Genomic DNA, 12254 nt, shown 5'->3' on the forward strand with positions numbered 1-12254 from the left:
AGCTTCTGTTCAATTACAGGAAAAAGCTGACAAAAAAAAAAGGAGGAAACTGCCTCATCATTTCACTGACATTAACTGGCATCACACTCTACCTGTATCTAGGTTGCAGTCATCATATTCTATATCCTACTCTTTTCTTCTTAAGAAGACAAGTGTGTGAGAAGAGTAATCTTTTATTTAAGCCAGGTAACACATCTGAGAAAGCAGTCCCTAGTTCAGCTATTTCATAGCCTCAAGCACCTTGAGGCCAGTGAAGAGCTACCTTCCTGTCAGATAAGCAATGGCTCCTGTACTGCAGTTTCTCTACAAGAAAAGCCAGACCCAGCTGGGACACACACCAGGGCACAGCAGCATGCAAGTCCCTGCCAGGCCCTCAAAAGACAGGGTCTCGGCTGGAAGGCAAGTTGGGAAGCTTCTACAGCACTGTTGTGACATGTGCTAGACACATCATTCCATTTGTGCCCCTTTCAGAGAGCTGTATTGGTGGTTTTCCTGGTATTTGTTTTCCTATTGCAATCTCCTTTAGCCGCCAGCACAATTTTCAAATTACAGGCAACTTACAATAACAGTGTGCACAAAACGGCTGGTGTTAAATGCTGTCATCCATCTCCACTAAAACTTTTTGATTATTCAGTATAAAAACTGGCAAGAAGACAGATGGCATCCTGGATATATTTTAGCAATTTTTATTTACTATCAATTATTTATGCCCACTTTTGGTTACAGATGCAAAATAGTCCATTTTTTACATTTTCCAAACAGAGGCTTTCAGTACTGGCTTCAATTACAGCTAAATATTGAGCTTCAGTTGGGATAAACTGCCTACTTTTGACAGTCTTCTCAGGCTCTACTGGAAGGCACAGGGACAGGGCTGACCTCCAGCCCAGAAACCTATCATCAGGGGCTGCCTTGGGGCCACGACTGTGCAGAAGAACTGCTGCTTCCACACAGGACCAAGAACAATCCTTTTGGTTTACCTGTACCATCAGCAAAACCAGTAAATGGTACTTTTCACTGAAAAGAGAAAATGTTCCACAGAGTTGAGTTACAGAATCATTTGAAATGGCCAGAATTTTTCTTAGCCCAATCAACATTTCTATGCCTTGGCTAGAAAAGAAGAACATGCCTAAAGGATGCAACACCCAAATCTACAAATCCCTGTTTCTAATGCAATGGTTCGTGAGAGCTTTGCTCAGGGACAGCCTGCTCCCATTTCCCCCACTGTGAAGGCAGACTCCTGAGCAGCCTTGCTGGAGATGCTCCTGGAGGCAGAAGACTGTGCATCATGAATGTGAAATGGCCAAAGCATGTCATGGAGGATCACAAAATCTATATCACAGAGGACAAGGAGAACATGAATATATGAGTTGTGGTTTTTATGGAACGCTGCCCTAACAAGCGTAGCTGTAACATTCTGTATGCTTCATTCACCTGGAGGTCTGGCCCTCTCTTCCTTGCAGCCACTAGAGGTCAACACAATCACACACTTCAGAGAGGAGCACAGAGCTATGGTGGACCGATGTCTGTCATTTGGGGCTGGGATTGTGAGATGGACCAGGGTCACTGCTCACCTCCTGCCTGATGGAAAATAGCACGTGTGGCTGCACAGCTCCAGTGGACCAGAACCACAACTGTCTTGAATGCAAATGGGCCTCATTCAGCCTGTGGAAAATGAAGGGATGTGGTCACAAGAGTGCATGGCACTCATGATGGTCTTCCGATCTGTGGCCAATGTTCTTCTCATACTGCAATGCAAAATTAGGAAACCAATATCTTCTCTTAGATAATACACTTCCAAATACACTTCTTGCATTATTCAGATTCTCTATGAATTCTGGAGGCAATGACCAGTATTTATTTCAGTGCAGGCATACAATTCTTCAAAATCAATCTTAGAATCTTGTATAACTGTCCAGCAGTTTTGATTCCAAAAATGAATGGATAGACAAGCATACACATGCAGCAGAAACCAGCTCTTCAATCATTTAACCACCTCCCACAAACATGTATTTTCTGGAAAGCCTAATACATTGCTATTAAATTATGAAATTGTGTCTCTCACATCCCCAGTTTTACTGCTGCAGCTTGATAACCTCTTCCCCAGCTGGATGTTTGTTTTGACATAGCATGTCACTGAAGTTCCTCATTTTATCAATCTTTTTCCAACACAAACGTACATAACATCTTCCTAACATCATAAATATCAGCAGTGACTCCACACCCTCCACACCCCTACGCTCCACCCCCAGTTCATTTTGCTACCTCTTTGCATGGCCTTGATCAAAGCAGAAGGAAGAAGGTGCTGGGGTGGCTTCCTTTTTCTTTTCTTCATTTGCTGCCTCTGTGAAAGGATGTCCTCATGCTGCTCCTGTGGGGTAGGGGGAAAGTGGGAGCAAACATGGTAAAGGGAAGTTGTGGAGTCACCATCTGTGGAGGTGTTTGAGGAAAAGGTATACATGGTATTTAGGGACACGGTATTTAGGGACATGGTTTATTGGGCTGTATTGGTGGGAAGTGGCTGGTTGGACTAGAATGATCTTGGAGGTCTTCTCCAACCTTAACAATCCTATGTTTTAGCAAAATAAAAACACTAATATTTTGCCTGCATCTTTATATTTTAGCCTCTTCCAAGAAAGGACAATTCAACAGTTTCTCTCAATAAATACGGATTTAAAGTTCAGGTTACTGCAGATTCAAGTTATTGCTGCCTTATGAAAACCTCTATGCCAAGTGGAAATATTATTACAAGCCTTATTGCGTTCTCCTGATTGACATGCCAGCATTATAGATAAACTGCTGTCAGAATTGTGACTTATTGTAGAGCACAAACTGTGACATGTAGTGATGTTAACAGCTTTTCAATTTCTTTTTATGACAGTAAGCCCATCTTCCTCAAGTAATTATACATATTTATTACACACTGCAAACTGCTTCATTGCTTTAGTAACACTATCTCACGCTGATTCTAGAAATCAGAACACATTCAATTTTAAAGTCATTTAATTTAGAACAGTAACTGCACATTATTATTAGAAGTTTCATAGAGGGTCTTGATATTCTGTACCTACTCAGAAGAAATTGCAAATTTAAAATTATTCTTTTGATCAGTAAAACATATCCTCGTTTTTTTTTACTTCTTGTACTATTCTATAGATTTCTGTTGTTGAAAAACACACACACACACACAAACCCACAAAAAAACCCACCCCAAATCATAACAACCAAAGAATTTGGATCTAGAAGTATGGAAAAAAATCTTTACTCGGACAGTAATGAGTCACTGTCAGTGCCACCAGAGATGCTGTGGATGCCCCATCCTTGGAGATGTTCATTGCCAGGTTGGATGGGGAAGCCTGAGCTGGTGGGTGGGCATGATCTAGAAAGGGATTCTGGGCTATAAACACAGAGGGCATGCCTACCCCTGGTGGGATCTCTCTGTCCACCCAGGCTCCTACTGCTGTCCCTCGCTGGTTCTGCAGTAGTCCTGCGCTGCTCAGAGATGTGGCTTCCCAAGTGAAGCACTATGTCACTCGCAGTGCCCAAATGCTTTCCTACAGTTTCTTCCTGATGAGAGAATCTGCACTTCTAGTGTTGAGAAAGATAGCAGAAATAACAAATACAACTTCAGCAAGAAGAAGCAGAACAAAGACGACTGCTTCCAAGATCAGACCAGGGCTCACCTACATTTCAGGCATGGATTTAGCTGCTCTGAAGTTAAAAAAAAAAAAAAAAAAAAAAAATGTTGGAAAAGCCTTCTCAGACCTCATGAATCATTCTCAGCTAATGAGAGTAAGATGTGGCTCAGCTATCAAATAAACACACATTATCTGCACTTAGCCCTGGCGGACGTGACTGCAGGGCTGCAGCCCATCGGGCTTCCAGCTATTAGGATAAACAGGTACTGATCGTGCTTCATTTCACTCTTTTACTACTGGATGTACTGGTTTATTCATTAACTGAAAGTCCTCTAGGAGGACAGTGCTGAATACACTGGTGAGCTCCTGTAATGTTAAATTCATTCTTCTACCAGTAAGATTTTAGAATTTACACAAAGAAAACAGAGGCTTCACTAATCTCTCCAAGCTCTCCCTACTCTAGGTTTCCAGCCATTAGGTTCTGAAGGCAGGATAAATTTGGGGAAAAAAAAAGGAAAGAAACAGCAACAATGCTTTAATGTTTTGCTTGTTTCTTTGTTCTTAATTCTTCAAGCTCTTCATTTCTGTCTGCAGGTAGATCCTGAATACTTGGAGAAATACATTTCAGAAAGCTGTGGCTCTGTAAAGGCAGCCATCACAGTCACATGCATGGGTGGGAAGGTATATAAGAATGTTCACATAGTTTTGGCAAGGTGTCACTGAAAAATGTGTCAAAGAGCTTCCACAAATTTACTCTAAATCAGGCAGGGCTCCCACCAATGCCACCAAGACTGCAGCTTAGATAAAGGTCTATGTCTCAGATCATTGGAAGGGAAAGCACACTGGTGAGCAAATTTCGTGGCATCAGAGACAGCTAAAGCAGGCTACATCAGGAATATAGCCTTGGTGATAATTAAAAATATGAATTTGTGACTTTTGTTTGCTTATAATTTCAACAAACCTCCACATTTCACAGCTTCATAAAAACAAGAGAGAGCTCTTCCATGGTTACACATCTATCCTAGCAGCAGACTAGGTACTTTCCTAAATGAATACATCTTCACCAGCATACCTGTATTCATATGATATTAATATTTAAAAAATAAAGTAAAAGTGTGCATGACCTCAAAGCAACTCACCCAGGTCTGTAGTTGTGTGTGGACAAAGTCAGCCAGCCCCTGAAAACCAAACAAACAAGTCTCATATACAGTGTAATGCATCAAATATCACACAAAGAAATTTTTCCCATCTTCAAAATGTAAATAAAACTTCGGTTCTACAGATATGTGGAGCCAAAATCAAGCAACACTTAATAGCTCTTAAGCAGATCCTAAAAAGATCTTGAGGAGACTGCTTCCATTTTTAATTTGTCTGCGAGGAAATAAGCAATCACAGATGTCTGAGGTTGATTTGTGATAGTGTGCAGCACTTGTTTTTGTTGTGAAGTGCAGGATTTGGATGTCTGGCATTCCACCATCACCGAACCATTGAGGAACCAAAGCTTTCTCCTGGATCACTCTTCCTGCTCAGACCATTCCTGTGGTCTCACTGGCAGCAGAGCCAGCCCAGCACTTGGACACAGGGAGACAGGTGACCTTCCCTTTCCTCCGTATTTCTTCCTCCTCCCATTCCTGCTCTTGGCCGTGCAGTCCAGCCTCTGCCTGATGTCTTCCAGGCACCTTCCTCAACCTGGATGAATTTAGCTCCCCATAAAACTAGTGAGGCTAAATTAGTTCCTCCATGGGTCCAGGGAGCACCAAATGAGCCACTAGTTCAGGGGACATGGCTGGAGTAAGGCTGATGGAGATGGAAGAGACAGAAAAACACTTTCCTGATAGGACTTCCAGCATCCTTTCGAGCCACACCTCCATCGTTCTCCTATGGCTTTCTGCCCTGCTGAGCCACCAGGCAGCAGCCTGCCAGCATACAGGAAACAGCATGGGCTGAGAAACACATGTCCCTGGGGTAGGGAGGATGGGGGACACAGGACAGGAAGCTGATGCATCTGAAAGCAGCTTACAGTTCTATGATAACAGTCCCAAATATTTTGTCTATTAGTTTAGGCCCCAGTTTTTGGCAGTCAGAGACGGAATGAAGGCAGGATACATCGTCATGTTATTTTAGCCAATAAATATCTGCCTGTGTGTCCACCAATGAATTTTGCTGTGTAAAAAAGCTAACAGACTTTCATTTAAAACAAAATTAAAAATTATTGCAGCTTCTCCTCTTACAAATTGCACAGAGCGGCTTGAGAGCTGCTCTGCTATGACCAATGCTTCTCATTCTTACCTTGAGCTTGGCTCATCATAGCCACCTGCTGTTTTCTACATTGTAATGAGACTGCATGTGGAGAAATAGTCCCCTTCTATATATTTGTTCAAATATCTCTCAGGCCAGTTGGGTCACCAGTATGATTACTGAAGAAAAAAAAGAGTAAGTGGAACAACATCTCAGGGAAGCAGTGCAGCTAATTGTTCTCAGAGCTCAGAAGCCTGTTGTGAAAACAAACAAACAAACAAAATGGACACTGAAAAAGGGCTGCTTGCTGCATGCATTATTTCTGGGAAAGCGAGGATGCAGCTGCAGGTTTAAAAACGGTTTCCCCCCAGCAGTTTGTTGAGTGCTTTTGTTCTGCTGGCTTCACTTGTTTTTCCTTATGTTGACAGCCTGTCTCTCGTCTGTGTTTTACATTAAACAAGAGACAAATGATGCCATCACAGTGGTTTGCTTATTTGATTGATATTGTTGCAAGGACTTCAAGGAAACCTGCACAGAAAGAAGACATTCCTGTTTAGAAGTACTCCATGATATGGGAAGTTTGCAGCAGCTGCAGACCCCAAGATCTGGCAGAAAGGCTTACATTCATTGAGAACATCATGCACAAGGCAGTTTGCAGACCACTCACTTGTAATAACGGTATCAGCATCTCACAATACTATAACCATACCTCTGGAGAGGCAAACTGAGATAATGTGATATCGAACAGCAGGACTCTGCCATCTGTCAGCTGGACATTCAAGTAAAAGTAGCAGGGTAGAACATTTAATGCTTCATCTGCTTTCAGCAGGGAGATGTATGCCATCCTAGCCAGAGCATCCCTGAATGATGAAGCAAACTAAAACGTTTGCATTAAAAAGTAACGAAGGGAAGCTATTCTTGGAGCCATGTGGGCCACTAGATTCTTGCTAAATGATGCAGAAATATCAGCATGAAAAATTAATACCTGAAGTGGATGATTCTTACTCAGGAAAAGGAGGCGGTACTCAGTGGTCCTCCAGCTGTCCCTCCTGCCAGAGACGAGAGTCCACTTTTGTGCTGCCTTACACAGCAGCAAAGACAGGACACAACTGTGCTTAGCTCTAGGCAGGGAGAGGGTGAAGTTCTGTTAGAGGGCCTGCTGGACAGAAGGAGGTTTGTTTTATGGTCCATTTCAGGACCTCAACAGCTCTAACAGAGAAAAAAATCCAGACGGTAGCAGCTGTAACACGGCACAACAGCCTGAACATGGCATGCTCACAAACCTGACAGGGTGGTAACCCATCCCCCCCATGACCACGAGCTGTCACACACTCTGTTCATACAGCCTGAGCCTCTGCCCGATAGAGAAGAACATCACTCTCCCACCTTCCATTTGTAGATTTGGACTTGTTTCAGAGTCCTACAACAGCACAATCCGATTGTACAGGATAGATGAGGCATGGTATTGCTGTATGGCCACAGATATGTTCCTGCATGGAGCAAAACCTATTTCTAGGATTTTGTCTATGTTTGCAGAGCCATTTCAAAACAGAATCAAAGACTCACTTCAGTATGAGAACTGATCAGGCACTGAAATATCAAGCAACAGGCCTTGAAAGTCAGGGTGAGAACCAAAATACAATGACATGCTCAGAGCTTTTATCTCCATTCAAGACACTCTTCCTGACAAAACTTGATGAGAGAATACAAAAGGTGAGAAGAAATTTCTAGCTGAGGTTAAAACTATGAATGCATTATGGCAACAACACAGCAGAGCTCAAGTACAAGTGTGGATTTGAAATACAGCTTCCATGAAGGGAAAGCAAGCTGTGGGACAAAACCTTGGTGTTACGCAGCTATACAGCAAAAATACTATAAAGCTGCTCAAATCCTCAAGGCTTCATTTTCTAAAATACAATCTCACGTGACACTGGGTGCAGATCAGGACACGCACGCCAACTGGGCTAAATCTGTTCAACTGAGGAGATAGTTTAAATAGCAGGACACACATCCTGCTGGATGGACAGTGCAGGAACCAGGAAAATAACCTCACCAATGTCTGCATGTTGAGCCTTCAGGCAAAGTAAATGACCTTTCTCCTTTTGAACCCAAGCAAATAAATAAATAAATCTTGCTTCACTTTCATGACATATAACAAATAAACCAAATAATAATAATGACTCAATGTAATTTTGGATAGAGTATTATTTCTGGCATGTCTCTCTACAAAAGAAAATAACTGGCAAACGGAAAGGTTGATATGAGAAGGAAATAGTTTCCTCCTTTGCTACTTCTAATATCAGTCTAGGTCTTTTCTGAACAGCTCTGAGACTGAGGAGTACAGCAAATGAGTAACAAATGAGGCATATCAAAATTTCCTTTACTGACTGACCATGAATAGCACACTTACTCCACCAGTCTAACATGCTATTATTTCTAATAGAGCCAAAAGGGACAAGTACTGGACTCTGTAAGGATCTGCCACATTCATGCCGATAAAACCCCTCCAGCTAAATACAAGACTTGAAATTTCTTGGTTCTTGTCAGTAACTCGATGGGACTACATATGTCTGGGCATAGGCTTAGAACTACAGCCATATACAGTATCCCAGAGAAGTCTGGAGGGTCAGAAGTCAGCCAGGGAGAAAGGTTCTAGTCTATTTGACCTAAACATGACATGTCAGGTTGACAGAGTATACTGGGGAGAAGGAACAGTCCTGAGAAATAGAGAAAACGCAAGAACTGTAGCAGTCTTTGTTGAAAAAAGCTGTGCTACCAGATCAAGATGAGCAGAGACAGTAAAACAATTTACATTAGCCACACCATAAAAAAAAACTATGCTTGCCATTCCTGCCACCCCAATGGTTGAGCCTTTTCTACATAACGCAACAGGACAAATTTACTCTTGGAGGAATTTTTTTCTTTTTTGATGGCTTCAAAATTATTGCCATAAAGAAAATGGTGAAAGAAAAGTCATACAAAATAGATCACTTGCCCATTACACAATCAATTAGACTAAATTAGGCTACTGCACAGTGATGGTACTTGATGAGAAGCAAAGGAAATTGTTCAGGCAGTCCCAACAGGAATTTGGTTAATTATTGATAGAGACTTTATATAGACAACATCCACTGTATTAGAGGAAACCCCCAGTGCTTTAGTGCACGGGTGAGATGTTCGCTTCTAGCTAAATAAGCCAATCTGGCCAATAAACTTAGAACGTTTTCTTAGTTGGTCACAAGCAGGGAGAAAATTGTAAGACAGAAGTCAGGAGATCAGTCAGTCTTTTTGAACTACTGAACCCGTAACAAGAAGTCTGGACTTTAATTGACTCAAATGTTTAAGTTCGTTAAGACAATGAATGTAACTGAATGTCTAAAAAGAAAAAAGGGACAAGTCTTTGAATCACAGAACTTCTCAGTCTGGAAAAGACCTTAAAGATCATCAAGTCCAACTGCAAACTGACCAAATCACCATAACTTTAGCAACCCACTGCTAAATCATGTCCATGAGCACCACATCCAAAAGAACTGTAAACACATTCATGGATGGTGACTCAACCACCTCCCTGGGGAGCCTATTCCAATGCTTAATAACCTTTTCTGTAAAGAAGTGTTTCCTGACATCCAACCTAAACTTACCCTGGCCCCTTGCTGTAAGCAGCTTTCATGTATTTGAAGAGAGTAATAAGGTCTCCCCTCAGCCTCCTCTTCCCCAGACTAAACAACCCCAGTTCCTTCAGTCGCTCCTTGTAGGGCATATTCTCCAAGCCCTTCACAAGCCTTGCTTTGGACCTGCTCCAGCACCTCCATGTCCTTTCCGTACTGAGGTGCCCATTGGCAAATTCATTAATATGAACGTATGAGACCACAGAATATACCTGTACCAACTGCTAAACTGACTTCATTTCAGTTTTACTCCCACTATTGAGTATTACTTGGTTTATTGTTGGGGATTTAATAGGATTTCATCTTGAATATTAGAGCTGAAAGTTTTCATCTCATCTGGACTTCCTGAAATTAATTAACAATTTTAAATAAAAGATGAGACAGGAAGACAAGGAAGAGTCCAAGCACAACGCTAGTGCTGCCCTATTTTGAAGGATTCTGAGGAACAGGCGTCAGATTGAGACTCCAGACAAATACAGCATGCTTGACCAGTGCATCTGTTGCATTAACATACCACTCAGCCAGCATGTTCCTCAAAATAAGTGGGCAGGTATTTTGCCCTGAAGTGAGTTTCTTCTATTGAGTGTTTTGTTCATGTAGGTTTGCATACAGCCAGCCCATCTATACGTGCACAAGACCCATAAGGGAACATGTACAGTCCTTGCACAGCAAGGAGGAACATTTATTTTCTGTTAGAGTTAGGTGCAGGGTGCAATCAATCTCCTAATTGATATGTGCATGACAATACAACTCATGGTTCCCCTGTGATCTCCAAAGCCTGCTATTTACGGCAGCCACTGATATGTCAGACTTGCAACATATGGACAAACTTTTCATTTCACCTATGCTTCACAGAGATACCCTACTTGTCTCTACTTCTGCTTGCACTGTATAGGCAAGAGAGCTGTTTCAAGATGTGGAGGCAGTATGTCCTATCATCTATTTTTAATGAAGTTTCTTGAGAGAACAAGCACCTAGTACATTATATTCCTGCTTCAAAAAGAGCTAACTTTCAGAAAGTCAAAGTACAAATGTTTCCCAAGTTACGGAGTGAATTTTCTGTGAAGACAGTCCAGTTTTTCTCCTTTTTCCTTTTTTCAAATAACTGCTCTGTAATGTTAGCAGACCATATCTGATAAATCAGTCCATCAGCAGATAAGAAGAATGTTCACAGGAGAAGCATCAGTCAGAAGGGAAAAGGAAGAGAGATCACCTGGCAAGAGAAAAAGTTAAAAAGAACCACTGGTGTGCTTACCATCTTTTGTGCTACTTCCTTGGTCTGAAAGCCAGCATTAGAAACACTTACACTACCTGTAAATGAAAAGAGAGACCGTAGATGCCACTGGCTGTAGAGAGAAGGAGTGAGGTGGAATAGAACGGTGCCCTGACTGAGCCCTTTGTGCAAGCGAGCATTCTGGGGCACATGTTCAAAGTGCAGACCAAGGATGATTATTTGTAAGTTGTTGTCTGACTGGAGTGGGTTTTGGATATACATTCTCTTGGAAACATCCTCCCCTTTACACAGTCCACATACACTTAAGCCTTGCAATGAGCTCTGGAGCTCTTTTTTTCTCAAAACATTATTTTTGATTCAGTCCAACAGCTTATGCACATACATACCCTCATGTACCATTTCATGTGACCTTCAGAGCAAAGAGGAATTTATCATCACACTTTCACCTACTGTCCTCAGTATTTATCCAGTCACTCACTAACTGCTGTACCTCCCAGGCATTTAAAAACAACAATACTTTTTCTTCCCATCCTGCCTGAGAAACTTACAGATTCTCATAATTGACCACCACGTAAATATTTATGTTTCAGACCAGAAATTAAGCTTCAGTAGGAAACATTTTCCTTTCTCGCTAGCATAGACATAGTGGGGGTGCAGGAGCTGAGCTGAGAAGTGCAGCAAGGACATACGACTGGACTTGTCCTGAAATCATTTGCAGTTGTGTTCCCTGGTGCAGGGCTGGTCTGCACAGACCTGGCCTGGAATCCACTGAGCTCTGGGCCTGTGCGTGCTCTGCAGTGTGCTCTGTGCAGAGCTGAGGTCAGAAGTGAAAGCTCACTGTCTGTCGCATGGAGCATCTGCTGCAAGTACATGAAGAAAATTGCTCATAAGTAGTGCTTTCCACCAGAAGATCTTCTACAGGTGGCAAAGGTGAAGCAAAGAAAGAAATGACTTTACAGAAGTGACTGAACAGATTGCTAACAGAGCCTGGAAATGATTCTATGCCTTCAAACCCTCTATCAGTAGACACAGCAATCAAGTGCTTAGGGGATTATGAATGGTAGGTGGCAGGGTGACATTTTTCTTTCAGAAAGGAAAACACTCCTTTTCTTCACTCATGCTGCCCTTCACAGCGTTTTGCTCAAAGATCAATTCACTAAACATTTTTCCTAAAAAAAGGTTCAAACACACTGAGATATTTTCCCCCTTCACACAGTGCTATTTCATCTATTGAAAAAAAATACAACCAAAGCCTTGGTCAATACATTCATGGTTCAGACAATGAGGACTTCTGTTTGCCATTGAGTATTATCAGCTTACCTTAGCACTGAGGTGGATTGTTATTTACCTACCTGCAGTCTCTGGATACCAAATTTCTTATATCCCAATTTTTATATTGGTTGTGGCATATTGGTGCATGGATTTTTCTCCCTATGCTTTTTTACCTTACCAAATAAAGTAAGTACTTTCAAGACAATG

General features: G+C 41.9%; 1 long non-coding RNA gene across 2 annotated transcripts; it reads right to left on the minus strand.

The window, feature by feature from the left end:
- Nucleotides 1–753: 753 nt before the first annotated feature.
- Nucleotides 754–6986, minus strand: LOC125697642 (uncharacterized). 2 transcript variants are annotated; one of them, XR_007378894.1, is made up of 6 exons: nucleotides 6859–6986; nucleotides 5925–6052; nucleotides 4775–4813; nucleotides 3420–3585; nucleotides 2263–2368; nucleotides 754–1662 (listed from the first exon to the last, which is right to left on the minus strand). It is a non-coding gene; the product is annotated as an uncharacterized LOC125697642 (long non-coding RNA). The 2 variants fall into 2 exon arrangements; XR_007378893.1 differs by having other exon boundaries at nucleotides 754–1745.
- Between the last annotated feature and the right edge of the window lie 5268 nt (nucleotides 6987–12254).

Source organism: Lagopus muta, chromosome 9, assembly GCF_023343835.1.
Source record: "Lagopus muta isolate bLagMut1 chromosome 9, bLagMut1 primary, whole genome shotgun sequence".
NCBI lineage: Eukaryota > Metazoa > Chordata > Aves > Galliformes > Phasianidae > Lagopus > Lagopus muta.